The sequence below is a fragment of the Neopsephotus bourkii genome, unplaced genomic scaffold (genome assembly GCF_033783945.1).
Source record: "Neopsephotus bourkii isolate Nb327-2 ecotype Australia unplaced genomic scaffold, CSIRO-AGI_Nbou_v1 NB_1765, whole genome shotgun sequence".
Classification (NCBI taxonomy): domain Eukaryota; kingdom Metazoa; phylum Chordata; class Aves; order Psittaciformes; family Psittacidae; genus Neopsephotus; species Neopsephotus bourkii.
The window spans coordinates 6,453,296-6,480,966 of NW_026902239.1; the positions used below are offsets into that span (position 1 = coordinate 6,453,296).

Consider the following 27,671-nt stretch of genomic DNA (forward strand, 5'->3'; position numbering starts at 1 on the left):
TGCTAATTAAACCTCTTTCACAAGTGTGCAGTTAAAGTTGGCAGTGCCTGGCAATCACTTCAATTTAAATTCTCTTGGAGTCAATATTGTGTTGTTATAAGAAGACCTATGTTTTTAGCATGGTTATTTTGGCATTTTGCAGTCCTAATTCTAGTAATGATAATAACTAAAAGAGTTGCTAGCTTTACTTTGAAAAAAAAGAAAAAAGAAATGGTTCATTTTCAGAGTACCCAGCTGGGTTAGGTCTTGTCTGAATTCCCTCACTGATAGAAGGAGTAAAAGATGGAGGACATGTATCGTTAATTATGGGAACATGCATGAAAGATTAAGACTGCAGTAAGGTTAAGACATCATAGCTGGTTTCACATATGAACAGCAGCATCCATAGGGATATTCATGTGTTTCAATTTGAGCCATTTAGAACCTTATTGAATTAAAAAAAAAAAAAAAAAGAAAAAAATGGATAACATGTCCAAAGACTGGGGGCAAAGTTTGATAGATATTAAAACAAGTATAAAAAATAATACAGTCAAACAGTATATAGCTGGGCGGTTATAGAGAGTCCTTGTAGAGATTAATGGACTATATCCCAAATTCCAGAGAGTTCTGAACTTCCCTTACCTTTTCTTCCTGAAATGGAACCTTATGCATTTTAGAATAGTACCTCTGATACAATCTTGGTTCAATTTCTGTAGGTCAAGGTCCTATAGATCCTTGAAGACCTTTCCATAAGAACAAAAAGATTAAAGAAATGTTTAGAAGTGAAAATTAAATTAAATTTTCACTAAGATAAGAGAAAAATAACTTGCTATCTCAAATAAGCATCATCAAGAAAGGAAATAAACTCTTGGTTTGTTGTAGTACTAGTGATAAGGGAGATCTCTACAGGCATTTTAACTGCAATTGTTTGTCTTTGACCTTGCCTTTTTCCTGGACAACATGCTTTTTCCAGTCTGGACAAAAATTGATTGCAACAAGACAAGAGAAAGAATGGAACTCTTCCAGTCCGAGTTACAAGGGCCCTAAAGAGCTACTGCTGCTTTTGAACTAGTCCAGCAAAGCATCTTGGGTTAGGTGCACATTTAGGATAGTGAAATTTACATGACACACTAAAATTTTGTTCTTTGTTACCATGACAGCTGCATGGTCAACCATTGTTTAATTATTCAGCAAAATACGTAACACTCAGTTCAGAAACACCCTTGAGAGTTTTAATGACAGTCAGAACATACTTAATAATAAATTCTTAACTGTTATGCTGCTATAGGTAAGAATCCTAGCCATCTCATATGTTTTTCCATCTGACTTCAGTCTAAATAAACCTATCTATGACTGGGCTCTCTCTGTCACCATTGGTGCCCTTTACTGCATTATTTCATCAAAACAGGATATTGTCCAAGAGAAAAATGAAGTTTCCTTTCCTTTAGCTAAGCTTCACAACAGCCATTTAGCATCAGGATTTTTAATCTCGAAATCTAGGAAATGGGAGTAGAGGTTTATCCAACAAGATGAGGGAAATGAACCTGGTTTCCCACATCCTGGCAAGTGCCTGAGTAAACTGCTCATGCAGAAGACAGGGGTAAAGAGTGCATTTAGTCTTACAGCAAATTATATTAACCGTTTTGTAGTAAATTTGAAATGTCAAGGAGCTCTGGTAAAATGAACATAGAAAGAACAAAAGGATTTTACTTTCATAATGCTGAATTTAAGGCAGCTCTAGGAAGAAGATATGCAGATAATACTGTCTGCAGATTCCCCTCAAACATTGCACCGTTTATATTTTTGTTTGAAAAAGTTTGCAGAAATAATTACAATGTTAAACCAAATCCAATGTAAATGAAGTACATTGGGACAACTAATTATAATGAACAAACTCTAAGACTCAAAAGCAAATGACTTACTGTAGCTGGTGTTTGCACAGCATCAAAAAAAAAAAATCTCTGACTGATAGTGGATGCTTCAAACACATCAATAAAGAATTTAAGCACATTTTAATGCTTTCCTGAATCAGAATTCTTGTCCAGCATATCTTAGTGCTGTTGTCTTTGCTAGAATTTCTAATAGTTTATTAGAGCAATGCTAAGTAATGCTTATTTTTCCAAGATGATGAGACAACTAAATTGCTCTCACTTCTGTTTTTGTTTCCCAAACATAGATGACTTCAGTGGAAATTTCAAGATGTATTTCTTCTAACCTTTTAGATTAAAAAGTATATAGAGAGTTTCAATCTCTCTAGTTATCAGTTTATGTCTATATATATCTATTATACTATTTCTCTTTATATGCACAATTATATCTCAAAAAACACAGGCAAAAACCAAAGATAATTTATTAATTTAATTTAATGACACAATAACATGCCTGGCCATGACTTTAGTCTAATTTGATTTAAAACAAACGTAGAAAAATATTTAAGTTTGAATAAAAGTCAGGGTTTGACCCCACCCTTCCTCTCACATCCCAACCCACCAGCCCAGAGAGAGCCTAAAATAATAACAGCAGTTCTGCAATATGGCCTCAAGGTCAACAGATTCAAGTTCTGCTCGATCAAATACAAATTTAATCTTAAAAGCCCCTGATTGAAACAGTAGTCCTCTGTTTAAAATTCAGTTTTGCATTAAAGTGCCTAAGCAGATCTTCGTGTTGTGGTTACATGCAAAAAGGGAGGTTACAGACAGCCAGTGCTACTCTAGTAGCACTTAGTGGGAAATCTGAGTATGTGCAGAGTCATTATTCTTCACTAGCAGATGTGTTGACTCTATTGACTTCATTTAGACAATTCCTGATGTATTATGACATCAGGAAGGTCAGTACTAAACTCAGGAAGCCACAGAGGCAGAAATTTGGTCGAGTTCTTTTCCAGCACCACAATAAAAGTTAGCATTTTTTTAGAGGTGTGTCTCAGCTAGATATCCATGCCTAGAGTGCACCACAAAAAATATTTACTCTATGGCCTGCTTTTCCTTCTGTCCCTCTCTCTACACGCAACTGTGCAAAGGCGAATCTGCCAAACGTGTTTATAGAGACTAATTTGCAGCTGCTACTGTGTTATGCATCCCTCTTCCATTAGCATTGTTATAAGGAGATGGACATAGTGCTATTTACTCCTTCTGAGGCTTTTTTAAAAATTTGCTTTTAACTGCTAACTTCAGGACCAAAAGCTTTTGAGGCCCCAGTTACCAGTGGAATTTAGGTGCTGAATCAGACTTTAAGCATTCTTGAAGATGAGTATGGGCATGGCTAAACAATTTTGTTTGGGCGCCAGGACTCCTCTGAAGATTGCAGTTGAGAGTTGACCACAGCTAGATTGCTTCCAGGCCTGTCACTGACTCCCTTTGTGTGAGTGCCAATATCTGTCTGTTGAATGCAGGGCAGGAAAGCCGTATAAATATACAGCTCATCTTTCAGTTCTTCCCTTGAATTCAGGGGAAGCCTGGAGATTTATTTATCTACAATGCTGACATTCCTTTTTCCTTCTTATGATGAGGTCAGGAGAGACTTGCCACCCACTCTGAAACATAATATGGTAAACCTCAAAGCAGTGACACAGGAAAGAATAGCAGGGTTTATTTTCCCACAGGGAAAGAGATGGATAAGTTGTCAGGGAAAGTCTTGTGATTGTGACTCTTCCAGTCTTTTGATATGATTGGGTGAAAATTGTGTCCACAATTTGTTCTTACTTCCATTAAAGAACAGTCACTGAAGGTGTTAATGGTACTTTGCTGCAAAAACGTACAAACCACTGGCAATGGCATGGTTCTGCTTGGCTGCAGCTCTGGTAGAGCTCCTAAAGGCAGCTTCCTTAATGTAATGTCTGGTTCCTCACCCTTTCAAGCCCATTTGCAATCAATGTGTTTAAGTACCACTGAGACATACATCTTTTCTGTGACATAGTGTGAGTACATAGGGACTGGAACACAAACTTAGGATCAATTTGGATAGGATAAAAGCACAAGAAGAAAGTTTCCCAGGGAGTACTGCCCTTTGCTCAGATGGTGTGTTTAGTTGTGTGCTGTCATGCATTTTCAAGTTCTCTGTTCTAACCTGAAACACCCTATGATCCAATGAACTGGATGCCTAGCTCACACACAAGTGCAGGTATCCACAAAGCAGGTCTTCCTCCTCCCTGTCCAAAGGGACATGCAAAGAATGTACCTAATGCACAAAAAACAATGAAATAAACATTTTCTGTAGAAAGATTGACACAGCACGCAACAGGTCCTTTCTGGCAATCTGCTGGCTGCTTGCTCATGATGCTGATGAAGACAGTCCCTGTGTGGAATGGTACTTGTCCTCAATGCTGGGTAACAACTGCCACGCAATCCACAGGGAACTTGGATGTTTAAAAGCAAGGTATTACAACGCGCACTGCTGTACTCTCCAAATAGGGTTATTTTTCTTGTTTTGCTTTGGGTTGGGTTGGGTTTTTTTCATGTATTTGGCCTTTGGTTTGTTTGAAACAAAGGCTGAGATCTTGAAGATAAACTGGTGCCTGTTTTGTGCCTTTCCAGAAGTGGCTCTCTTAGGTGTAGAACACTGTCCTATTGGAACTTAATGTTATTACAAACTTAAATGTTATTGAAAAACTGGCCATCAGATCCCTAAAGCAAAAGAGGAATGGCATAAGTATAAATTCTGTAGTTAACTACAGGTCTCCAGACTGTACAACTCCTGTTTCCTTGCCTTGTAATTGAATTTCAAAAAGTAATAAATGTTAAAAACACCAAGGAAAATAATCAGGCCATGAAATACAAGTCTGGTGGACAAAGGTAGCCAGGATCTAGTTCCCACCCTTGTTAAAAACAATAGGAAATCCATTTCAGACATGAAAATAAACTTCTGCAGAAGAGGTCTGATTTGAAGCCAGAATGAAATATGGTCTCTTCACACAGATTTGTGTTTGTCAAGTTGCTATTTAAGCAAGGTCTTCAAAGTAGCAGAAAAAGAACAAAAAGTGCTGAAATACAGAACAATCCATCCAGGGTAGGAAAATAATTTTGCCCATGCTAATATCTGAAAATGGAGTAGAGCTTTATTACCTTTGCTTGCTTGACAGCCACTTTTGATTTTTTAGCCTGTATGCCTGTGCCAGACTGAAGCTCTAATTTGACAACATTAAATCTCTGTGCCAACACTGATCTAGGGTACTTCCTTCTATTGACAGAGTGACAACTATAACGTTTTAGAGGTCAAATGTCTTCATATACAATGATAAATGTGAAGAAAGGATGAGCTGATCAAAACTTACATTTCTCTTGTACTACTCAGAACATTCTTAAAGTGCCTCTGCCATTTCTAGAAGATTATTCCTATGTTTGGCATTGCAAGGGAGTATTGTGTATGGACAGAGGGTCACTGTGTATTCTACTGATCCTGGAGACAAAAGAATAATCTGTCCATTTTCGTCAAGAAAATAAGGATGGTAGTACAAAAGCCTCAGGAAAATAATCAAGATATAAAAACATGTCTATGTCAACTTCTCAGTGAGACACTGACCCACAGTCAAACACAAAGCCATAGACTAAATAGAGATTTCCTACCCATAGAACGAAGCGCAGACTTCTTTGACTACCTGTCGTGGTTCAAACAAAGTCAGCCATAAATCAAGCAGTTGCTCTCTCACTTCCCCCCTTTTTGCCCTCCCCCTGCTCCCGGAGGGATGGGAAGGAGAATCAAAAGAATACAACTCCCACGGGTTGAGGTAAGAACAGTTTAGTAATTAAGGTATAACACAAATCACTACTGCTACCACCAATTATAATAATGATAAAGGAGATAACAAGGGAAGAGAATACAACACCTCAGCACCAGCTGACCGATAACTCGCCCCACCCTCCCCAACTGAGCACTGGCCAATACCTTGTCCAACCCCAAAGTGTACTAGCCCTTCCAGATAACTCTCAGTTATATCCTGGGCATGACGTGCTGTGGTATGGAATACCTCTTTGGCTAGTTTGGGTCAGGTGTCTTGTCTCTGCTTCCTCCTGGCTTTCCCTCCTCCCTGACAGAGCATGAGACTCAGAACATCCTTGGCCAGACCAAACATTTGAGCAGTAACTAAAACATTGGTGCTATCAGCACTGTTTCCAGGGTGAAAGTAAAAAACACGGCACTGCACCAGCTACTAAGAAGGAGGAAAATAATGAGTGCTACTGCTGAACCCAGGACACTACCACACTATTTACTTTTCAATACTTTCATTAGTGCATTACTGTTTTCACATGCTTGATTTCTTAATAATACTGCAATTACCCCTAGAGAGAAATGGGAGATATTGTCAGAGGGAGAAGGTTATTTTATAAGAAGGCTGGATTCTCTTTGACACTTTGCAAAAAATTCTGATTGTGTTGTACCATGAAGGAAAAATTCCAGGCGCATGAGATTTTTGAAGAATATACCAAATGGTTGACTATTCTGCTGGAGACTTCAAACAACTCTGTTGAAGACATTCCAAAATTAAGATTGAGACTGGTTCTCCAGAGATTTACTGCAGTCTGGAAAAGTACCCAAAACAGGGAGCACTTTGCTTGTACCCTGCAAGTTAGCACAACTGAGTATTTTGTGAAATCAGATTTCATTGTGCAGTGAAAGCATGGCCTCTCTTGGAAAGACCCCACAAAAAGAATCAGATGTCACACATGACCAATTTTAATTTCCTTACTCAATGAAGAAAAACTCTATGTTATGTCCATAGACTATCATGTTTTTGAGGCAGTTTATCTTGTCATTGCTTCCTGCTCCATCTATACGAGCATGGATTCATATATGAGCTGGCTTCAGTAATCTACAAGGTTACTGAATATAAAGTAAAATAGTTATTAAAAATATCTTCTTATTTAACCCTATATTACAAAGTATAACCTCACTCATAAATTACAGAAATTCAAATACAGGGATTCAAATATTCAAAAATAACAAGAAAGTGGTGAGGAGGAAGAACAGCAATTCTCTCCCACAGACTTTACCATATCCAGATCTGAGTACAGTCTGGTTAGAAATTCTTTGCAAAACTGAATTGTCGGCAGAAGAGTCACCACAGCACAAGAAGCCAAGCAGGCAGGGGAGCAAGGAAGAGGGGAGCTTGGAAGAAACTGGAAGAGTTTGCTTGGCTTCTTACAGAAGGTTTTCCAAAGCCAAGGTCTTTCCCATTCTGATAGTCACCAGACACCAGAGAAACTGATGTTACAGCTCATTATTTCGCTGCCCACCTCTAATCATGACAGAGAAAAATATTTGTCAGTTGTAAATCCAGGATGCTGGTTTGAGCAGTCACCTTGACACCCTTTCAGAGAAATAGCCTTGCTCAGATGAACACTGAAAAATGTACCTATGTCCCATTTCCATCAATGGTTAAACATGTATTTTAGACTAGGCACATGCTGGACTTTTTACTGAGTACCAAAAGATCTAAACGCAATCCCCATGTAAGGTTTCCCAGCCAGTTCTATCACATGTCAGCATGAACTGAAACACCTTTAGAAAGCTGGAAAGGAAACTCTTGCTGAACAGAAACCTCTTATTGCCAGTTATGTCACCCCAAGGGGCAGTTAAGAGAAGACCATCAGGTTCCTCAGTTCATCCAAGGTCAGAATCTGAGCTGAACTTGCAGGTCCTGGGGTGTGACTGTTCAGTGTCTCTCTGGATGGTTCTGCCTATGAAGACCTGCATTAGCACTAAGGTCATAAATGAAAACCCAAATGCTTATATAACCCAACACATTGTCTCACCTCCTTCCATATTACTACTGTGAGTCACTACAGGACAAGTCTGTCTTCATGACATGAATTTCTAATTATTTCCTAATGTGGTTAAGATTTTATGAAATTAGCAGTTTTGCTTCCCGTGAGCAGAAAAACTGCCTTCAAGGTTTTTTAGACTGGAAGCGCCTATTAGTGGAGTTGACTTCAAGTTGTCACTAGAAAGAAGTAGTTTTGATACCTAAAGTACAGGTCCTCACCTGGACCATCAAAGCCAGTTCAGCGGAAATTTAATCAGCATGAAACTCCGCTGTGCATTGATTTCCACCTCTCCACACTTCTTTTTCTCCCTGAGGTATACAACGTGTTTAATCTTGTTTGCAGTATATTTAATCTTGCTGGGGCTGAGGCTGAGATGCACAGTTTTTCTTACTGCTTGTACTGATACAAGCAGGCATAAAGTGTGATTTAAGGATGTAATAGTTATGAATATTTGGCTTGCACTGGAAATAACATTTATTTTTCACATGTGCTTTGAAAGTTGAATAAAGCTTGACTTAAGAAGGGGTTTTCTGTGATGGCTGCATCTAAATGGTGGCACTCTTACAGAAAGAACACCATTGTCTCTACTGATGTTCTTTCAGAGGTGGAGTGCCAGATGGTTGCAGGCTGTCCAGTTTTACAATCTGTAAGAAGGCTGTATTACAGTTTCATTTAAATGCGTACTTTCTAAACTGCAGTGACATCAGTTATCTGTTACAGCCTGGACTGCTTCATCAATGTAAGAGAGTGTCGAAAAGAAAATTCCACCCTGTACCCACTGAATTAGACAAGGAAAATGGGATTCTCCTGCAGGCCACCTCAGAGTATTTTCTAAAATCCCACCCATGGAGTGATTGTACGAACTGGTAGAAGTCAGTACCCACAGAGTTAAGGCCTTCCTTAAATCACGGTTCAAAATATCTAAATTAATGGATTCAACATGGGGAAAGGAAAATCAAAAGTCAGAGAGGATTGTGAGGTTTGTGTCATGAAAATATCTTTGTTCTGGACAGTTTGTTCACAATTATAGCATCTGAAGGCCAAATTGTCTGGTTTGTTTCATCAATCTTGCATTAAACAAAGTGAACGTATGCCAGACAAAAGGATTCACTGCTGGAGAATTCCCGCAAGCTGGAGTAGTCTTTGGCCACTTCAGACGCTGTGGGCAGAGCTCTGCCATCAGTCCCACACACCCATGTCATCACTTGCTTTCCTGGACACTCATCCCCTGTAGTAAGGGAAAACAGAGCACAAATTAATATTTTCCCTATGTTTTCTATCCAGAGCAATTCAACAGTAGGTTTGGTTTATAGTGAGTAAGTTAGAGGATGCTTTTCACAGCTAAAGAAGCCCCCACTTTTCAAGGTCCAGTTGCATGGCACACTTGTCCCACAGGGCAGTTGCTCAGTGCTAAGCCTCTCTCACTTCTCCTGGAAAAGGATGTGAAAAACTGCTCAGCTATCAGATGGATGCACTACCCAGCCATGCCACATTTTATACCCATCTTGTTACTATACTTTTATTAATATGGGGTTACCCTTTTCTTAGCCATTCAGAAAGTTACTACAACAACTGTTTTTCTAATCTGTCTTACTGTCACCTTTTTTCCTTGCAACTTTATCTCTGTTTCCTTACTCTGTCACGTGAAAGAAAAACTTCAGGCTCCTCACTAGCTAGTTATTAACTCTCCTACTTTTTCAATTACAGTGATAGTCGACTTTGACCTTTTGCATTCGTGTAACTTAACACAACTGGATTTTAAAATATGGTCCAAAAAGCAAAGCCATTTTACTGGTTCAAATCCCTGTTGAAATATTTGTTTTGACAAGATGCCTGGGAAAATCATGGCAAAAGTTAAGCTACCAAATGGTAGATCACTGAACATACCTATAACCAGTCTTCTGCTGGTATCCATCTGTCATCTTCTTTCAGAGAGACCATAAATTTGTGGGAAAGTCACCCACTTTTGATCTTGCCAACCATATTCCCATGTTGTGTTGGTAGTCTATGACTATTGCTCCTAGGCACAATGCAGACATTACCTCAAAAATGTATTATTTGTAAAAGTACTAGGCAAGGTGTTTATAGCTCACTTTTACATCGCAATTGATTCAGGCATTCAGGAAGTTTCTCTTTTGTCAGTCTCATGCTTAAATCTCCAGAGCAGTATAATTCATAACTCAGCTTAGTTTTCATGACTATAATAAAAAATGTTGCAAAATAATTAACAAATTAAACAAATGTGGCAGTACTTTTCTCACATTTTCTAATTGGAATTTTTACAGGTGCAAGCAGAGATTGGCTTTTCCTAAATAAAGTCCATGAAAAAAATGTCTTAGGGAAAAGAGTACAGTTTGACTAAGTTTATAGGGACTTAGAGCATCCTACCAAAATCTTTGAAAAGGAAATCAGGCACTGATACAGGCAATACATTCTAAAGTGATTCCAGTAGAACTCTAACGTTTTTAGAATGTGATAGGTTTTATTCAAATCATACTGTTCAAATCTTTTATGTAAAAGATACCATCACACCAGACATGTCATGAAATGACATTCAAGAAGTCAGCCTGTGTGGCTTGTTTTTTTTTTCACTCACTAGTGAAACACTATAGATACAGACCTCGTGGACAGAAAAATGTCAGCATTCATTGGAAGCTTGGTAAATCTGTGCTGCCTGTTTCTAATATTCCTTTTCTAATTTTCAGCTTTTCCCACCTCTTAGAAAAAGAATAAAATTACCCATCTATTCCTTGCCAGGTTAGAAAACAGGCACTCTGGATTACCAAGCTGGCAAAAATGCATTCCTTGTCAGCTCTTACACAGTCACAGCTGAACAACATGCCAAAAGGAAAGCTGTTCTGTATGGAAGCTACCTCTCACTTGATGCCATATATGTTGATGTGGGACATTTCTACTGAATGTAAAAAAGTAGAGTCACAAAATCAGCACAGCTGGAAAGTGACCAACTTCATACCACTGTGGTGAGGACATCTGTACAAAACAGATCCAAGTTCCCTCTTTCTCTCATCCAACACAAGGCAATGAACCAAGGAGTAGCAAGTGATGACCAGAGTGATTCACTGAAGTTGAATTCTGACCTGTTGAGGTTTGTTTTACCTTCTACTTAATTCTAAACTACTTGGAGGGGAAAAGTGAAAAGTAAATGATTCTTCTCTCTGGCAAGTGATTGATCTGTGGCATAATTTTTGGAAAGTCACATCATATTCCGACCTGTCTTTTACTTGTCAGGGTCACTTTGACCACTGAGTTTTAAGGGCAGAGCCTGTCTCTCATCATGTGTTTGCACACAGCCTAGCAATGCAAGCTTCAGTTTGGACCAGGGCCTTTAAGTACTATATAAATAGTTATTCTCAGAGAAACAAAAATCAAACACAAAAACTACAAGGAGATGAAAGCACACATGGTTTCCTGGTGACTCATTGTGCTCAGTCCTGAACACGTTGTTTTATTTTGCTCTCAAAGGCCAACTCACACATGGTGCCCTCCAAAGAAGAGTAAGGATGCCAACACAGAGGAGCAACCAACAGCAGAACTCAGGGCAAGTATTTATGGACTGGGCTGTTTTTTCTCCTTCTTTCCTCTGCTGAGTACTGCATCACTAAGCAAGTATCTCTCCCTGGCAGTTATAGATAGACACTAGTGCCTTATCGTGTTCTTGCTCACGGGGAAAGAATGTGTATCAGCTAAAGAATGAGACACCCGGGAAAGCTGAACGGAAACAATATTTATCTTTTTTTAAAGCCTCTCTCCTAGAGTCAGAGGCATACATTCTTTGGGAGTGAGTTTCTTGACCTGGTAAATGACATGATGCTTTATATGCAAAAATATTAAAAGGAGATTATGTCACCAGTAAAAATGTGCTGAAATGAGGCCTTTCCCTTTTGCAAGCCTTTAAAGGAACTTTCCAAGCTTACCAAAACTGTGCAGTCATGCTGCTGACAGGCAGCCAAGTTCACATAAGGACCAGTCCAAGGGCACCTTCAAAGCCAGAGTACTGACAGACCGCCCAATATAAACTGCAAGGTGTGTTAAACATGACATTAGCAATGTGGGATCTCAGTAACCAGAGCCCAGAAATTATCTTCATTTGTTCTTGTATCACAAGGTGAATCTTGAAATAGCTGTAAGTCAGGACTTGAGAAAACATAAAGGTGATTAGAGAAATAGAAGCTATGAAGACAAGGCACTGGACACAGATCAACAAGACACAGGCCAAGATCCACATAGGTATTTAGGTTCCTATCCATCTATTTATTTCACAGTGAGCATTGCTGCCTGGAAAGGAGTTACAGTCTTAAATCCTTTTGTAGATTTTGGCCCTCTGTTTTATTCTCAGGCTTGTTCAGCTGATAGATCAACTCAGCTCTTTCTGGAGAGTTCACAGTTCATAACTTATAAAACAAGTGCATAGCACATGTGTATCACAAGCACATCTTAACAGAATTGATGTTGTGACATGAAGGATAACAGAATACTCAGTCAAACAGATAACAGAATAACAGATAACAGGATAACAGAATACTCAGGCAAAAACATTTTCGTCAAAAAATTGAACATTCATTCTGCCTGTGTGGTAGGAAGCGCTTAATGTTTCAACACATACTTCCAACAAAGTTGAACTCTTGCCAGTTCAGCTGCAGCCATAACCAATACAAAGGCAAGGGATTTTTACTTTCAAGCAGATGAGGGCAAATTAATTAGTATATTATTTCCTTGGAGATGCTTATCCTTTGGGTCCTCCATACAGTAAACACCTAACGCAAATTGATTATGCTTTATTCAGATTTCCCAGGTAGAAATTCTGTTCACTGAATAATTATCACCCAAGATCTTAGGACTTGAAATGAAAACAACCATTGTGTATAAACAAAAATGTGGTTTGGATTTGGCCTTAAAAGGAGTAAAGATTAATAAGAAAAAAAATAATGATCAACCTATTCAGTTTTGCAGTTTGATTCTTTAGGAGACTTTTTTTGTTTTGAATGCTCATTATTTTAAGCTTTAGGAATGTCTTGCCTAAATCATGTACAGTGCCAAAAGAAAGACCTATTTTTAGGGTGATATTTCTCAGCTTGTTTCAGCAATGCAAATGCCAAAGTATTTGAAAGACTTTAAAGAGATTATAAACTTTTAGAATATACAGGTCAGTCCCTGTCTTCAGGGAAGTTTGGCAGGAACCCACCCACAAGAGAAAGCATTCCAGAAGGAAACTTACTGCAATAACTTTTTTGCTACAAGTGGACTGTCCAGGACAAAGTAATACTCACCATTGCCTGGGTTCTATAAAACTTATTAAAAAGACTGTTAGTATAGTATTGTCTAGATTACACCGTGGTTTTCAGTGCTTCCTGTATGCCTTGCTATAGCAATCTATCTCCTTCAGACAGCATATAAAGAAGAAAAGTAATGTTGGAGACCTATTTTCTTTCAGTAATCCCCCAGAATCCTTTCTGTATCTTAACAGTAACTGCAAAAGATTGCTCTGGTTTCAAATTTATCACAATCTCAGAGGAAAGGGATGCTAAGGGAAAATGGATACCTCAATCACAGATAACTGTTCCACATACAAATAAGATAGACAGCAACAGGAACTGTTCTTCCCCATACACCTGAAGTTGCATGTAGCAGACGATCTCCTACTTCTGGTAGGAGCCATGAGACAGTGAATTAACCTCAGTATGATTAGTGCCGTCCATTGGCACTTCATTCTCACTTGTTGTTGCAATCAGAGGTCACCTAGTACCTCTCAAACTCACTCCCATTCTACAATCCCTTTCCTTTCACATGCTGCTTTGTGGTAGTAAGTAAAAAAATGGGTTGGTTCCCTTGAGAGTTCAGAGAGAAACAAGGGATGAAGTAGCTTAGTGTTAGTGTGGCAGCTAGCAGACCTTTGTTTTTCAGAAGCAAAATTCTCATCCTGATTTTACTAATAACTGTTCTAGAATGAGAAAGTTTTGCTTTGATTTTCTTTTAAATACCAACAGAGACCTTTTCTAAAATAAATGTAACTGCAGACAGGAATCTGGGCTATGTATGGTAGAATTACACTAGCAGACTGACTTACATCAAACTTAGAGAGCTGCTCCCAAGATGTATACACATCCTTTATTCTTGAAAGTGCTGGTCTTTGATCCCCACTTCAACTTAAACCACAGCCTGGGTCTAATTTCCCTTTCTTCACATTTTTAAATTCTCAAAACCAACTCAGCAAGTTCTCATCCTCCCCTGCACCTGGGGAGAAAAAAGGCCAAAAAGGCAAGAGAACTAGCCAAAGGGAATGGGGATGTTCCTGGGTTCCTAAATGACTTTGCTCTAAAAGGCGGGAGGGGGTAAGCTGACCCACTTCTTGTAGGTGTTGTCACTGTAGGTGTTCTCACTGACTTCTATGTGCTTAGAACGCTAAGCAGAGATTTAATCCTCTTTGCCAGCACAACATGCTGGTATGAACATGCTATATAGTTTTCTGTTCATTAGGATCTGCCAGAACAGTCTCTTTAATATACCTGAATGTCTCCACATACATCTGTTGTTGGCCTCTGATCAACCATGCCCTTTATATATATATCTTCGTACCTTCTAAGGGTACTAAGATATACAAGGCAAAGGAAAGAGATAACAAAGATGACAGGCATAGACATCAGAGGTCTATTAATATTTCTGGAAAAGCCTCCTTTATTGAATTCATTAGGGGAAAAAAGGGGAAAAAATAATAAAAAAAAAGTAAAAGCTGATGGGCTGATGGACTGATGGACTGGAGTCCCAGTGATCAGACTAAATCAGGACCTGAACTTCATTGTGAATTGTCAAGGGGTTAAGAATGTTGCCTGCTCTTTGTTTCCTAATTTCACTGCATGAATGACAAGCCTGCATGCCCTACAAAGAATTTGAATATGAATTAGAATTGGAATATGAATTGTCCTTCCTTTTTGTGGAGTAAACCTGTTTTCAAAAGTCAGTAAGTTGCACAAGGTAGTCTGCAGTGTTTGTCACCATTGAATCCCTTTTGTAAACCCGATCAAGTTTCCATCTTAATCATAGTGGGAGAAAAATAAATAAGCATTTACTTGGAAATCTACATAAACTTTTCAGTAAAAACAACTTAATTGTTCATGATAAGAATATAGGGAATTAAAATAGTTAAGAGCTAAGAAAAATAACATTTGTTTCACATAAAATGAAACGAGTAAACAGGACAGGAAGACACTGCTTAACACTGTAAGAATGGTATTATAAATGACTACCTACATTTGAGAGTTGCAAACAACATAGAGTGAGATGAATCATGTACAATTATGAGTGATAATATGACACTGAGCAACACAAAATGTTGGCTTTATATCTGAAAAACAACCTTCTTTATTACAGACAAATTTGCTATATAGCAGCAGACTTAACTCCACCTTAGTTTTCTGTAAGTGTTCCAGTGTCAGGCTAGGGAGGCCTTTGAGCAATATACCATACACAGTGTACACTACTGGCAGAAAGATAATCATAGTCTTCTTGCCCCTGGGAACTAAGAATGTCACCAACTTGATGTCCATATTGTTGTTCCCCATTTCCTGGTAATTGTGTACATCTTCCTATATAATCCCCTTCAGCAAGCTATGTCTTAAAAGCAGTTAGGTTCCTTGCCCCAGACTCATCATACCCCTTGCAGTACTGCTAGTTCTTTCAGTTTCTAACCCAGGGTGATTCACAGTCATATTAAAAAAAAAATCTTTTTTTTTTTTTTTTCTGTGCAACACAACCTTTAAGCTCACATAGCTCCTTCCCCTGTCTTCCTTCACCCATCAATGTACTTAGGGAGTGTAATCCTGCACCTTCTTTCACTGTGCTAGGCTATACAAGCTAGTCCTTCTTAAGTCTCTCCCTTGCAAGATACAACTCTCATTCCCTGGCCATTTCAGTCATCCTTTCTGCACACCTTTTGTTTAAAGTCACCTTGCTGGAGAAAACGTATCAGGTGCCAGAGGTAAAATATGCAGATTCAGACTCATCTCCAGGCTATGCTAGAAACATCATATCTGACAAATGTTAGGATGATGTCTGCCTTCTTTCAGGACTCATCCTGCCTGTGTTTCATAGACATCCTATGACTGCTAATATCCTCAGCTGCTTAGCATACACTCCATCCTTATTACAACAGATGAACTCCGAGTTTCCAATGGAAGATTTTGCTATTTACTTCTAGATGTTTAACTTTTGCACTTTGACAATTCAAATGCAGGACAGGGATCTAAATCACGTAATAGTGTAAAATCTGTTCAGCTGCTATGATTCTATCTTGAGAATGGTTAGCTCTTCCCCTTTTATGGAGAAAAAGAATGACCTAAACAGAAACACAATGCATTGCATGTTTGCATGACCTCACCGTAGTCTTGTCTCTTTGGAAAGTACCCTACACTTGACATGCATTCCAAGTATACACTGCTTTGTAAATGTTTTTTATTCCTTCTTCCCAGAGCTTATTTTAAGCCACTAGTTCCTAAACGAGGGTCACAACCTTACTTTTATGCACAAGCTTGGCAGTATAATTGGAAGTGGGGTCATGACCCCAGAAGTGGGTCTTGACGGACAGATGTTCTGAGATTCAAAACCCTTTCTGACCTCTCTTAACACTATTGAAGTCTCTAGCAGTGTGAAACACATCATGAATGCAACAGAAGAAGATGAAGCTCTGCTTACCATCATTTGGGTAGTTCTGATGTACTCCACAGCTCTCAGCCTGAGCAGCAGGCATGTTGCCGGTGTCAAGACATAACTCTCGTGTTTGCCCAATGTGGAATTGGAAATACAATTTTCTTTGTGTTCATACATGGTATTTTTAAGCAACTGCAATGCAAATAATACAGCAAACATCTAAGTAATACACAGTGCTTTATGAATACTGTGGAGCTTATTCTAGGCCTCTCTGCTTAAGCTGTGAAATTATTCTGATGTGCTGATAAAGTCTTTCCAGGCTTCCATAGGGATCATATACATCATACCCCTCAGCTAAAATGCCCTCAGTTATTCCTGTGAGCTAAAATAGTTTGGTTTAATTACAGAAGAGCTCATGCCCAGATAATGCTCTGGAAGGAATTAAAGGGCAAACATAGCCATTTTCCATAGAAAAGGGAGAGAAAAAAATAGATGCATAGAGTCCTGTTGTCACAAACATTATTATGTAGGTTCATATTCTAGGGCACTCATAAAATGAGGAAATGCCTTATCATATTAGAGTGGGTGTGGACCAATGATGAGATGTGTGCCAGAGTGCTCTGGTTAGTCTGGATAGTCACACTTCTCACTTATTTACCCAAGTCTCCTTCTCAGAACAGTCGAGGCATGAGATTGCCTTTCTCTCACTTCAGAACATGGTTGGGAGGCCAGTGGACATATATCCAGATCCTGGATTTGAGAAACTTTCTGCAGTTCACCACTTTAGACAATGAGCCTGTGCCTATGCTGGTAAGTTAAACAATACCCAGGAACAGTCACAAGCACTGGAATGCAATTGCCTGCATAGTTCCCTATCAGAGAGCTCCCAGGCACCCTTTAAATTCTTGCCAGGCAGCACCCCCAAACAATTCCTGCACACTGCCTGCGGTCTGAACATTCACAGGATCATTCTCAGCAGAGGTTTTGCATGCAAGTCCTCTGTTTTGCAGGCTGAAAGAGTTTATTAAAATAGACGGTCTATTCCTGCCAGTAAACTGGTTTGAATTATACATGCAGAGTGTTAAAGGTTCCATTACCTTCAGCAAAGTTATTTATGATGTAACATATTAGTGTGGTTAAGGAGCTGGGATCCTCTGTAGGAAGGCAGTAATGAAGCTTTCTGAAATACTTTGAACAAGAAGTAAGAGTGTGAACAGCTTTTAACGTACATGAAGGAGGCATAAGTATTCACTTTGTTCTGATTGTTGTTGTGTATCCGCTCATATTCAGTCCTGTCCTCCCCAGAGAATAGAGACAGAGCTGGCAGAGGTGCTTGGGGAAAGATATAGCAGCCAAAACCACAAACTCTTGCTGGTGGTAGATCATCTCTGACAAAGGTCACTGATGGTACTGCTTAGCCCTTTTTTTACCCCCCCTGGAAAAGACTATAACTAAACTTCCACTGATCTCAGCCAGGAGAGTAGCTGTCTAGTGGTTCAACAATGTATATCCTAATAAGAAAGTCTCCACCACATTAACTGTAGGGGTCTTCATTTTATGTGTTAATGCTTCCCTTCATGCTATCATTTATTTTATTTCTTTCCTGAAGAAGAATAGCTGACACCCAATAGGTTTTTTTTCATGTCATGATGATGATACTACCTGCTCTTCCTTTTTTGGTTGAAACTTTTTCTCCTTGTGAACTCCTGACAGGTGTTTTTTTTCTTTTGGTGCTGCATTCTCCATTTTTAATGTAGGCCTGTGTTTTGTCTCAATGGTCCCAAATTTGCCAAAGGAAATAAGCATGCCTCTGCAGGGGTAGTACTTACCACTCGCTAAACGAATGTGCAAATGTCCACATCCAGGACTTCACAAAAACAAATCATCCTCTGCTTTGATACCAGCAGTTCAAGGTCTGTGGCTCTGAGCCCAAGTGCTTTGCTGTGCCCAAACCTCACAAGCCAGCTGGCAGGACTGTGCATCAGCAGTCAGGCAGGCTTGGTCTGCTGTATTTATTTATTAAACTGCTCTAGACACCTGGCACTTTTGTCAGGATTTTTATCACTGTGCTTTAGCACATATGTTCGGCTATGGAACAGCTCTTGAACGTTCAGGGTCCATTTGTATTTGTATCTGAAATAAGTAAATTCTGGATAAAAATGTGTAGTGTGTGCTGCACCTCGCTTTTCCAGTAAGAATGTCCAAAAAACCCCTTCTCAGATGACATACTTTCACATTAACTTGTATTTCCTTAAGATAAAAAACCTGGCAGTGAATATTCATGCCTACTTGAGTAGACCTGGTGATTATAGCTACACGTGTGTGTAACTATATGGAGAGCTCAAACAGTGGGTGACAAAGACAGTACAAACCTTTGAACAAAGCCTGAATCACCATGCAGTGGATATAGCGATTGAGTTATACATGACAATACCCCTCATCAGCACCTTCTGTTCTGTTTGATCATCAGTTTGCTCTTCTGTGAGGAGTATGATTGAAATTTAGGCTACACAAAGCAGAAATTATTTTAAGTTCCTATTGCTTCCTGGTTGTTTCCTTAGTGTTTATGTTGTGATTAAGATTCTTAAAAACCTCCTGCAAGGACCATCTCTAAGAATCAGACCCATGTACATAGATAGCCATTACCCTCAGTGGCTAAGTGGCTCCCTTGTTTCATGGAAAGTAGGTCCATGTTATATTTTGTCAGGCAACAAAAACAACCAATACCTCTTCATGCCTTTGCCATGCCCTCAGCTGAGGCAACTCAACTGGTTTGGATTTTCTGTTTTCTGCCCAAGATGAATGAAATACTGCGGATGTAACAAAAGCCCTATAAAACAAAGGTGCACTTTTTAGTCCAGATTACATTGTTGCTATGATCAGAGCACAATGCCACAACTTTATCAACGCACTGGAGGGTGCAGTTATTCTTTCCCTCAGAGAAGACTTTCCCCTCTCCTTTCCTACTTTCAGCTGGTTAGCGTTACCATGGGTACTGAGGACAGCTGCCCTCCCAGGTGTGCCAGGGCACCTCTTTGTGGGGTTCCCCTGTAAACTCTGCACTGAAATGGCAAGGGTGAGTTTTGCCCCTCCTGAAGCAGTTGCATTCCTGCCCTGTGTCACAGGATGGATTACTGCAGAGAGAGCTGCACTATCACTGAGAGAAGGAAACCGCTGCGTCATGGGGAAGGCAGTGAGCATGAAATTTCATTTACCTCCAAAGATTTATTCTATGCTTTGATAAAACTGAACCCAGACCTAAGCCCCATCAGGGTGCACACATGTCAGGCCCAGTTTGGGAGAACTCTGGCCACCACTGACCTGGATTAAAAACTACTCTCACTCAATAAAATAACAGCTTACAGTGGATCAGACCACAGGACCGTATACATAATCTCTGGTAGTGTCTTCAAGCAAATGCAAAGGGAAGTGTCCTAAGAATAAATCAAGTGTCCATGATGTTTCCCCATTATTCTGTCACAGCCTCTGAATATTTCCATCTCAGTGGCATCCTGAAGCAGATAGGACTTCAGTGTGTTTAGAAATTCCCAACAAATTTCCCTGAATTCATCCAGTTTCCCTTTGAACTTAGGTCAGCTTGTACTACTACAACTGTGTTAATAGCCTTTTCTTTTTTCACCCTGAATCTGGCTCTTACTATCATTATTTGGTGTCCCGTAGTTTTACTGCTGGAAGAGTTATTTAAATCACAACCATGACTACTTACTTTTTCTGTGTTACTCATGAATTTATAGACCTCCACTATACATCAGTCTGAGTAATCTCTTTCCCAGACTGAAAAATCTTAGTTTACTTAATGCAGAAGGTGTTCTGTATCTCCAGCCACCCCTGTTGTTCTTCTCTGAACTCTTTCTAGTTCAGATACACCATTTTTCATATGACAGTATGAGAGCAGCAGACAGCAAGCAAGAGTGTAATGCTGTTCCCTACTATATTTAAATTTCCTTAACTTTTAACCTGCACTGCAGTTCCATCACCCTCATTGTTGCTTACTTCATTAGACAGCAGCAGATAGGGACCTGGTGGTTTATTTCTCTACATATTTAGGCCTTTTTACAGGAATTTGCGGAATTTACAGGAATTTCAGCCTGTACAAATTTGGTGTTATGCATTGTGGCAGTGAATTTGTCAATCTACCTTTATATTAGGTTCTCATTGACCTCTAATATGACAGCAGTGCCAGAAGAGCTTACTATGTTTTCAGGTATATTTTGTACCACCATATACTGTGCTGAAGATCATCACCATCCCCATATTACCATCGGCGAGTCAGACCTTAAGACAGTTCAGCAGTTCAGCTATCTGGGAAGCATCATTTCCTCGGATGCCACGATCGACAAAGAGATAGACAACAGAATAGCAAAGGCATATAGAGCCTTCGGAAAACTCCATAAAAGTCTGGTATAATAAACACCTGAAGAAAAGTACAAAGGTCAGTGTCTACAGAGCCATTGTATTGTCTACTCTTTTATATGGGTCTGAATCATGGGTCATCTACCGTCATCACCTGCGACTCCTGGAACGCTTTCATCAGCGCTGCCTCCGTACAATTCTAAATATCCATTGGACTGACTATGTGTCTAATGTCACTGTCCTCGAACAGGCAGGGGTCACCAGTATCGAGGCCATATTGCTGAAATTGCAGCTGCACTGGGCAGGGCACGTCTCTAGAATGAAGGATCACCGCCTCCCCAGGATCGTGTTTTATGGTGACCTTGCCACCGGTAGCCACAAGAGAGGTGCCCAAAGAAGAGATATAAGGACTCCCTGAAACAATACCTTAGCCTTGGCCATATTGACTACCATCAGTGGTCCACCTTGGCCTCCAATCGGGAGACTTGGAGGCACGCCATACATAATGCCGCTGACTCCTTTGAGTGCTCACGAAGAACTAGTCTCGAGGAGAAAAGACAACGCAGGAAGAATCGTGTCCCACCTGTTCCACCCAAGGAGACCTTCTGCTGTGCTTTTTGTAGCCGGATTTGCCTATCCCACATTGGCCTTCTTAGTCATCAGCACGCTTGTAGTAAGTGTGGGTAAAAGCCCTTCCCAAATCTTCGTTTGCGAAGTCAAGCCATGATGATGATGATACTGTGCTGATCTTTCTTCCACCAAGCCCCCAGCATACCCACTGTCAATATTTTCATGAAGAGCTATGTACTCCAGTTTTCACAACTTCTTTATTAAACTCCTTGTAATCCTCTGGAAGCATTCATACTGCTCATTTGGTTCCTGGCACTCCAAATGACAATTTTCCATTTCTTATGTGGCTATTGATCCTCTGATCTGTTTCCTATTTGGATACAGAATCCAGAATAGATGAACTCTTTCATACCCATCAGCTTCTTTTAATGCTCTTCAGTTTAAAAGCTCATTCATAACCTGAAGTGCTATAAGTTTGGTTTCTTTAATGTCTATTCAAAGTCCTGTATCTGTATATATTTTTCATGACAAAAGGATACCCCATTCCTATGGCCTGGAATACGAGCCCCTGCTCCTCTACCATCTTTTCTGCTGGACATTAAAATTCTGCCTTTTGCTTTCTCTTTCCAGCCATGCACAGACTGCTGTAAACCTCTTAGAGAGCACTGCACAGAAGCCTTGCGGGTTTTAAGGTGCCTAGACTCAGCCTCCCAAATCTATGCCCCACCCCTCCTTTTGCCCTTGGTGCCTATGATGACTAGGGCTCCAGGATCCTGCCTGATGCATTTTACAAGGCAGCTCAGACTCTTAGGGACATCTACCACCTTTGCAGACCTCCCCAGCCTGCTCCCAGCCACTGGTCACACCTGCCTCCCAAAGGCAGTGGGACCTCAGCTCTGCTGTAGCTCCCTGTGTGCACTCATTCCACCATTTTTGGGGATCAAAAGCTTTGCACAGGAGTCCAAAATACTGGAGTCACTCTGATGGCAACAGACCAAAAAATCTGCTTTGCAAGAAAAGTTAAGCAGTGCTCCTTTTTTTCCCTAACCAGCCTGGAGACCCCATGAACTCTCCCCACTTCCTACAGAGCCACCTGAACAGCTAGCAAGGAGCAGCCAACCCAATTAGTCCCTTCTGTTTCAAAAAGGACACAAACCCTTGAACCATGCCAGATGCAGGACACTGGGCCCTGTAAGAGCTGTAGCATAGGCAGGCACAAGATGGCTTTCTTCCTTTTAATTACTTACAGTTATAAATCTGAGAGTATAAACTCTGCAAGGCTAAACAATATCTTCTCCCATGACTTATTAAAGTTGAATGGCACGCAGTCTTGTTCTTTTGCCATGCTGTTTCACAGAGCTCTGTCTCAGACCAGTTGGCGAAAACTCACTTTAAGATGAAAAGCTTTTGGAAAAAGAACAGCACATTCTGAGCACATAACAAGCACTCTGAGGCAAGAAAGGCTTTCTCTTATTTTTAATGTTAAGCTCATTAGGGATTGGGTTCGTGTTTTGTAAGTGATGTTGCAATGGCAACAAAGCTGGCTCTTTAACCACTCTAGGTGGAGCAGACTCACCTTCTCACATGTTGCATACTTCTCACCTTTCTGCATACTCCTCTCCCTGCCCAGATATCTGATCTTACCTTCAAACCCGCCAACAGATCTGCAGGCTGTGCATCCCCTCTCACTCTGCCCAAGAAACCTGTGCCTGACTGACTGGCAGACAATCACAGAGCCTTTTTACTCTCTGTCACCGAGTGCATGGCGATCTGCTGCAGCAGTGAACCAGTTAAAACATCCTCTTGAAGCCGTTTGCAGCTGTGTTCTGTGTATCTGTAGATGTGCTTGTCATAGTCTCTGCTTTCTCTTCTTTTCAGTGTTTCAGCATTCTAGTTCACCAAACACAAAACCACTAACAGAAAGTTCTGATCATACTTTTTCTCCTGCATGAGGGTAATAATTCTTGTCTTTACTCCAAGGCTGTTGAAAACTCTGTCCCTTCTATTTTTGTTCTTTTGCATCACAAGTCACACCTTCAGTCTTTTCCTATTTCAGGTCAATCACTCTCCAGTCCCCAAATCACTTATTTCAATCCATAGTCCTCATCTCTTTCAAACTTCTTCTCAAGTTTGCCATTTGCATCAAACCCTCAGGAAGAACAAAGATATCATGATATTTTAGAAGTCAAACAACTTCACAAGGATGTGGAAAGCAGAATCAAATCACCCTTGGACCCCTTTGGAGGATCCTGTTTGGAGAAACAGGAAAAAGGGACCATCATGTGAAACATGCTATCACACTCCTTTTCCAGCTTCTCCTCAAAGGTGCAGAGTTTTGAAAGCCTGTGTGCTCCAGCATGTCTCGGTAGATCCCAACATGCAGCAGTGTTCTGTGTTCAAGGAGAAAGGATAATACCAAGACTGAAATCTGCAGGCTTTTCTTTGGGAGTAGTACTTTCTGTGAACTGTTTTGCCTTATTCTGCTGTTTACATTTAGAATGACAAAGGTAACAATTATGTTCTGCATTATATTTACACCTACTCATTTACTACTTCCATATTTTGCAGAAGACAGAAGGGAGGGTTTTTTCCCCTGTTAATTAGTAAATAAAAAAGAAATGACAGATTAGTTTCTTTACTTTGTCATCTTTTCCCAGGTAGACAACTAGCTTTCATTTTGAAAAACTCAAGTAGTTTTGATGAGAAGCCAATTCCTTTTCTAGACCCCAGTGTTTGAGATGCAGCAGGTAAAAACTCTTCCTTGGCTGCACTATCACAACTTTTACAAGGCTGTGAAAAATAATGACAGCAAATATGGGGTATCTGCAGTATACTGGCTATAGGGTCAAAAAGGACTTTGACTGTGATATCATGAGAAAAATAAACATTATGTTGCAAGAAGAAAAGAGCAAGAACTTTAAAAGCAAGTTCTTGGCTTGAACCGATAGCAAAAGTTGCCTTGCTGGATCAATTTGCTTTTGTCCATGCTATTGTTAAGTACATGTATACAAGTACAGGAATGTTCCCATGAGAAAAAAAAAAAAAAATCACTTTGGTAATTACAAAGTGGCAGCATCATATTCTGTGCTGGATTAAAATATTTTGTTATCCAGATCAAAGTAAAACTTCCAGTAACAGCTGACAACTTATTTCCTTCAGCTGGACAGAAGAGAATGAAAAGAAAAACAAAACAAGGAAGAGAAGGAGCCACAGAGACAATTAAAAGTAGAAGAGGAGAGGAAGGCAGCCAAAACAGGTCACAGATTTTATCAGATGGGCATACAGCAAAGCTGGCTGGCATGACAGAGCAAATACTTGACGCTGTGAACACACTTCTTTGCTTTGATGCAGTCACTAGCATCCTACCTAAGAAAAGACACTGTATACAAGTGCCACATCATTTTACAAGCACTTGACACAAGGCATTAATCATTTTTTCTCACTAGAAGCAGTTGCCAAGTATTGTTCTCTGTTCTGGGAGTGAATTCAATGCGCGCTGCACCTACCTAATAGAGGCTGAAAGCTGGCCCAGGGTTTCACTTTGAAGGCATTTTACTGGAGCTTTCCTGTCATAATGCATTCACTTTTATAGGATTCAAAACCTTTATCCTTAAAAAGCTACAGGGGGACACAGATATGTAAGTGTCACTCCATGCATTTTAGCATCCTGTCTCCAGCAGCCTCCATTTACCATCGCTCTGGGAAAAGATGGAAACCACCCAGACAACTGCATAATGCTTTCATGGGGGGAAATGCCTTCCTGGTTCCTGCAGAGATCAGCATGTGCCCCGAAGCATGAGATTTGATTACTTTACTCCAGAACATAAAACTTCTAATGCTATTAGAAAGCCTTCAGGCTATTAGGCATTTTCTTGAAATACAGCTACCATGTCTAGCTTGAAGACCCCCTATCAAACAGGCCATGTGCCTGGCATTTCCTTGTACTAACCACCAGCCATTCATATCATCCCAAGAGCCCTGTTCATAACCAAATGTCCATTTTCAAGAAGCCAAGGGGCACCCAGTCTAAGCTTCCACCAGAAAATAAAAGATAAGTCTCAGATTTGGGACTAATAGGAAAACTTGCTTACAAGAAAGGTCTTTTCCTCCACTTCCTATGAGCAGCTGTGAACCTATCCCACCCAGGGAGCCCAGATGTTCTCTGCAGCAGGGACATCCTCAGAGAAAACATGCACCTGACAAAGTGGGTCAGCAACCTGACCATTGTAGCATTTTGCCCAGGGGTTTATTCTCAACCTGAGTGGTGCACCTGATCTTTCGCCCAGGGGCATGGATAGCAAAAAGCCCTGTGAAGTAACCATGGCTTGGTGAATTTCAGGCCTGAGCTATTCTGGGAGGAAAAGGAAGAGAAAGACAGAGCAAGATAGCTTACTGCTGGCTAAGCCTGTGATCCTTTGTAATAAAACTAACAAGCAAACTGCGTACCTATAGGCAAACATTATTATGTCGTTTGCTTGATCAGCATTATAACCACAGATCGCTCCAAATAGACTAGGGAAAAGATATTTTTTTGTCTAATCCCACCTCCTGCAGATCATTCAGCTGTGAATTGTGCCTTCCCCCAGAAAAGACAAAATGTTATTTAGAGACAAACACCCAGGGGTTTGCTGGAAGTAAGGGCCCTTCATCTCACTTGATCAGATTCTGACCTGGTAGCATCACTTCACTAAATAAAGCCAGGGTTCCAATCCCTGGCCTTGCAAAAGCTTCAAGTTCTACAATATCTCTATAATAATCAGTGACTCTCTGAAGGCTTTGCTCTGGAGTCACCCATTAAGCATTTTTGCATCATATGCTATCAGGTTTCACAGGCAATATAGTTAGTTTGATTAAACCAAATAGTGTTGGGGCAACTCACATGCCTCCATACAAGTCTTCAACAGAACAAACAGCATGCAGAAGGATGTGGCATTTTCCTCCCACAGGGATAAGGGGCCAAACACACAAAGATATTTGTAGATCTTGTGTTAGCAAAAGATCTGAAAACAAAAATAATTAATTCCATACGGAAAATGCACAGATGGCACAGAATAGTATAGCTGAATATATAGCTCAACACATATATTTCACAATTTCAGAAAATATATGAAGAATTGAGACAAAAATAACCATCATTGCATGGGTGACACATAGGTATCAGAATGAGAGGAAGAACTCAACATCCTCCTTCTCACAAAATGGCTGGAATTAGAATCATAGAACCATAGAATGGTTTGGGTTGGAAGGGACCTTAAAGATCACCTAGTTCCAACCCCCCTGCCATGAGCAGGGATGGGCAGGGACACCTTCCACTAGACCAGGCTGCTCAAAGCGCCATCCAGTATAGCCTTGAACACTGCCAGGGATGAGGCAGCCACAGCTTCTCTGGGCAACCTGTGCCACTGCCTCACCACCCTCACAGTGAAGGATTTCTTCCTAACATCTAACCTAATTCTACCTTCTTTCAGTTTAAATCCATTTCCCCTTTGTCCTATCCCTATATGCCCTTGTAAAACGTCCCTCTCCAGCTTTCTTGATAGCCCCTTTAGGTACTGGAAGGCTACTCTAAGGTCTCCCCTAAGCCTTCTTCTCCAGGCTGAGCAAGCCCAGCTCTTGCAGCTTGTCTTTACAGGAGAGGTACTCCAGCCCTCTGATCATCTTTGTGGCCTTTCTCTGGAATGAGGGGAGGATTGCTGTCTGCTTTGTATCTGCTTCATTCTTTATGTTATCAAATCTCATTTGAATTTTATGTTGAAATAAAGGCAAGAACCCAAAATCAAAGTAAGGTAGAATAGCAAGTTTTTTCTAACGTTAATGTGCCATCACCTGATTTTAGAGGGTTTCTACTTGAAAGCACTTTTCACCCATGCCTCAGGTAATGAAGGAGATCAACTGAGCTACAAAATTGAGATCAGGATTTTTAACCCGCTTTTGTCTTCAAAGTTTAAGAGAATCTGGAGTGAGACTTTTTTTATATATATATATACAACTAATTTTAAGAGCTTCAGATGTTTGTAAATCTTTGACCGAATCTACACTATGAAATTTTCTTTGTAACAGGACACTAGACAAATTGTTATCTGCCTCCAGTCTTTGGAGAGACCATTCTGAACCCTTTAAGCCTGAATGGTCACTAGGGTCAGGGCAGAACTATGTCTTTCAGAAAATACATCTCTATTTATATGCAATGGTTCTCCACATGAATCAGAAGTGAACTTTTTGTTTCTGGGAAACTTTATTTCTGACATGTTATTTATGCATTTTCAATATTAAACTGGGACAATCTGTCAGAAATTAACTTCTGCAAAGAAGAGATCTGGCAAAAGC

General features: G+C 40.1%; 1 long non-coding RNA gene across 2 annotated transcripts in view; it reads right to left on the minus strand.

Moving 5' to 3' along the window:
• Positions 1-7,786: 7,786 nt before the first annotated feature.
• The window catches only part of LOC133225695 (uncharacterized), a 71,836-nt gene continuing 51,951 nt past the window's right edge, over positions 7,787-27,671 (minus strand). For both annotated transcript variants that reach the window (XR_009729239.1, XR_009729240.1), the window contains exon 3: positions 7,787-8,967. This is a non-coding gene — a long non-coding RNA (uncharacterized LOC133225695). The remainder of the gene's footprint in view (positions 8,968-27,671) is intronic.